At 42.5% G+C, this 4,498-nt stretch overlaps 1 long non-coding RNA gene across 1 annotated transcript in view; it reads right to left on the reverse strand.

The window, feature by feature from the left end:
* Positions 1-1,504: 1,504 nt before the first annotated feature.
* Positions 1,505-4,498, reverse strand: part of LOC113955411 — a 94,096-nt gene continuing 91,102 nt past the window's right edge. The window contains exons 5-6 of the long non-coding RNA XR_003530540.1: positions 3,741-3,924; positions 1,505-1,629 (exon numbers count right to left, since the gene is read on the reverse strand). This is a non-coding gene — a long non-coding RNA (uncharacterized LOC113955411). The remainder of the gene's footprint in view (positions 1,630-3,740; positions 3,925-4,498) is intronic.

A 4,498-nucleotide genomic window follows, 5' to 3' on the forward strand; every position in this document is an offset into this window, starting at 1 on the left:
TTTCCTCTTGAGGGTAAAAATTTTAGGAGGCTCGTGCTTTTTCAAGCAGCCCTTACTGCAGTTTAGAGGCAGAGGGATCTTGTAGTCAGATTTAATTTATTAACAAAACAACAAGAAAAAAAAAGAGAAGTGGAATATGAAAACTCCAGTGCCTGAAAACACTCAAAGAAAGCCAAATGCAGCAGTTCCTATGACAAAGTGGAACCCACGCCCGAGTTTGCTTTGTTTCAGAGATGAGCTGCTGCACAGGCAAGGGAACGGCATTAGCAACAGCTACAACTGCCTGCCATCCCCAGGCAGGAAACCTCCCGCTAAACTTCAGAGGCACCACCATTTTTCATTCCTTGCCAACTTATACACTTGTCATGACTGCTGGGATGCCAACCATTTCATGACAGAATCCAAACAGCACAAATTTTTAATCCAGGGAATACTCTGGGCAAGTTATGTCAGTCCCAGCGCCTCATTCCAGAGCTTCAGAATAATATATTGCACAGTTGCTACATTTAAATCTAAAATACATTTAAAAATATTTATTCTTTCATGTTCTTTTTCAGTAACTAATTGTTTATTGTTATTGTTATCAGTTTACTAAATCTGAACTTTGTGGACACACCATTTCCTTGTCCAATGATACTCCAGAGAACTGAAATTCTAAATAAAAAGAAGAGCAGAGGCCAGATAAGTGCTTGAACCTGATGTCTGCCCTGATAATGCCAACCATCTCAGGAGGCCCAGCCTTGCCTGGGATTTGTGAAGCTCTTCCAAAGAGAGCTGAGTGCTCAAATGGCACTGTCCCTTTCCTGGACTCATGGCTCACTAACCCAGTTAAGGCCTGTGTACAGGGGAATCTGCTTTCTGCAGCTCAGGGAAAAACAAAATTCCACACAACCAAAACCTCTTTCTTTACCTCAACACATCCAAATAACTTTGCAGAAAATTAACGGGCACGGGGCCAGCCTTTGCCCTCGGCTGGGTTTGAGAACACCACACTCCTTGGGCCAGAAGTGACACATCAGGAGTAAGCAAACCACGCTGGATCCTGTGTTTGCATCTGATTTCAAAATGCCTCATTTCTCACTTTGCAACAGGTCAGAGTTACTGATTTCTCTTTCTATTTCTGTCTGGAGCAATGCAGCATCAGCTGCCAGAGTCACTGCACACACCCAGGACATGGGAAGCACGGGAGAGCAGCTCTTCCTCCCTCTGAGAGTATCCAGAGCAAGTGTATTTGAAAGAAGGTTTACTGAGTATTAAAATACTTTTAAAGTATGAGTCAAAAAATTCTCACATGAATACGTGAGAACCAACAGAATGAGAGAACAGTCAGAAGAGTATTCAATGTTTGTTAGTGAAGACACAAAGGTTAGTTTTTTCCAAAATAAAGCATATTATTACTGAGAAAGTTGTGTATCAACACACCAATAAAAAGAGAAGTTAGTATTTCTGTATACACTGAAGATGTTCTCACTACGAATTTATTTAAATTAACTAGTTGTTGAAATATCATTGGGTGTTACCTGATTTTACTGTTAACTGTGTTTCTTCTTCAAAAAGTGAACTTCAGCCTGCAGAGACTTTAACCTTAACAAGACTTCATATATTAGAGTTCTTGGAATAGACCACTTCCTTAAAAATACATGAGGATCAAGTTTTAGAAGATTTTAATTTAGTTTCTGATCTTGAAATTTATTCTGAAGTCAAGTCCTAAAGACATATATGTATTACTAGACTTATGTATGTCAGAGGTAGCAATAATAACTCACTGTTTTCTTAACTGATTTCTCTCTCTCTCTCTCTCTCAACTTTTTATAAGAAGGTTCTTATGGTGAGCTGTTTATGTTTCAAATTCAGTATAAAATATATGGACACCCAAATCTCAGTTTTTCAGCACCACTGGCACACAATGAAAGACATAAAAAAAGAAATGAGCAAAGGGGTAACATTTCCTCAATAGAAGTTATCTTTCTATATAGTTATTTAAGGCCTTGAAAGTCCCAACCCTCAAGTACCTTTTCAGCAGATCTGCACAGCCCCAGACTGGCATCCCCAGGTGAAAGCATGAGATAAATGGGCTTTACAGACAACAAACACATGCTGGCTTGGACCAAGCTGTGAGAGGAATCCAATCATGGACCCCAAGGGCCCTCAGAGAAACTGGGATCGTGGCAACTCTCTCTTACCCACCAGTGACCCCCTAGGACTGATATTTCAGCTGATCTCCACTGCCTCAGAGCTGACACAAAAGATGCACAACCCCCAAAGTTAAAAGGTCTGTCACACATGAGGCTCTGCCCCCAGACACAGGCAACGTGAGCCACTTTACATATTTATACACATGTATGCAACACATATATTCACCCACATACATGCTTCCTATGCAAAACAACATCATATCCCCTGTGCCAGGGTTCCTGGGAAGGTTCTCCACGTTCCTGATGCAATGCACAGGGGGGCCATGCAGGCTACAGAGCAGCACGAGGGCTCCATCCTCAGTGCTAATTTACAGGAGCCACTGCCAGAAATAAGCCACTGATGTCATGGTTACATAAGGCTCTGCCTGTGTTCCTCAATGCCTCTGGTGCTCTGGGGTGCACAGTGTGGTACCAGTGCCCAGCCATCGTTCCCATCCTCCAGCATTTGGAGGGAGAGCAGACAAGGAAAATACACATGCTTTGCCTGTCCTGCAAAGGCACACATCATGGGAGGATAGGGGATAAATCTCCAGGCTGTTGATTCCCCCACACTTATTACTGACTCCTATGCATTCTACCACAAATATTCTCTTTGATGCTAACAAGAAAGAGGAGCTGCAAAGGCTGCAAGAACACTTATGCCTGTTACTGTCTTACTTGCAAACTTGTCTGACTATAAACAAATGTAAAATAGTTCTTTGTATGCCCTGGCCAAACTCCTAAGGCTATAAAGCAAGCTTTCCATTATTTGTCATCAGCAGCACTTTATACTGCCCTGAATGTGAACCCCTGCACCACTAATGGCTGTGCCCAGCACTTTAAAAGCAAGGTTTCTGGGGTGAATTTTAGTTATACCTAGGACCTGACACAGAAGCAGGAGAAAAGGAGTCCTGTATAACAGAACATACTGATAGCCTCTGGAAAACGCTCCACACAAAATCCTATGACCACAGTGATGGAGAAGGGATCCTGATGACACCCTAATCACCTGTACTACATTGACAGAGCAATTAGGAAATACAGTGGAAGAATTTAATCACCAAATGTAAGAGAATGGATACCACTGCTGAATGCAAAACAAAACCACTAAGGACAAGGCAATAGCATTAACTGAACACAGTGCAAATACTGCAGCTATTTCTCAGGAGCTAACCAAGCCAAAATACATTGTCCTACTCAGCAGTTCCTGCTTGTCCTGCTTACACTATCACTTATTTTTCATAGTTAAACATTTCTGTACTTTGACACATATTTTCAAAAGAATAAAGAAAATATAATACAAGCTTTCATTTTTAAATACTAAGCAATTCCTTCAAATATATATATATATATTATTCAATTCTGGTAGTAAACTTAGGTTTATTCTTTCTGCTTTGATTACTTAAACAAATATTGCATTGAAATTTTCTCACATGCCATTCCTCCTACAGACATCTCAGCAGAGAGATCAGTGCACACACAGGATCTTCTCTGCCCTAGAATTACACCCTCGCATCAGCTTCTATTTTACAGCTAAGCTGTTTGCTCTTTGTCTCTAAAACTTACCACAAGTTTCAGAAGATTCTTCCAGGAGTCCTGCAGACAGTGGGATAGAAAACTTCTCCTTGGTGATTTTCATTGTGCATTTTGAATGACAGTTCAGATGAGGGAGAGTTTTTTTGGTGTTAAATTAATTCTTCTGCTGTAAATTTCATACTTCTGACAGGGCGACTACATCCAGGCTGATAGGCTGCAAAAATAATTAAAAAAAAAACAACTTTCACCATGCAGAAATATGCAAATATGTATCAACTGGAGCACAAAATGTCTGTCAGGGTTTTCTTTTCTCTGCTTTTGTAACTCTGGGGCAGCATATCAATATTAGCTGTGAAAGAAAGGCTGCCTGAACACTGCATTTAGATCTTGAACATGCTAAGAGGTGTGTACACCAGTGAGCATCTAGAAGTTGGACTTTCACAAAAACAGCCATTTTTTTAACTGGGTCCTATGTTGGAACATAGGCAGGGAAGAACGAGACATTTTTTGTGCACACGTTTTAACTTGGCAAGGGCAGCAATTCTCAAACAGTTCCCCAGACAGCGACTCTGTTCTTTTGGTGTCCTTTTCCTGCTCGATGCTCCCCTCTCGCAGTGCCCGAGCCGTGAGATCGCGCTGCGCGGAGCGACGCCCTCAGTGCGGAGCCTGCAGTGTCCCTGCAGGAGCAGCAGCACACGGAGCGGCGCGCACAGCTCCCCGGGGATCCCCGCCCTCCCCGCGGGCACCGGGAGCAGGGCACGGCGGCACCGGGAGCAGGGCACGGCGGC

This window comes from Corapipo altera, unplaced genomic scaffold (assembly GCF_003945725.1).
Source record: "Corapipo altera isolate COAL_440 unplaced genomic scaffold, ASM394572v1 239, whole genome shotgun sequence".
Classification (NCBI taxonomy): domain Eukaryota; kingdom Metazoa; phylum Chordata; class Aves; order Passeriformes; family Pipridae; genus Corapipo; species Corapipo altera.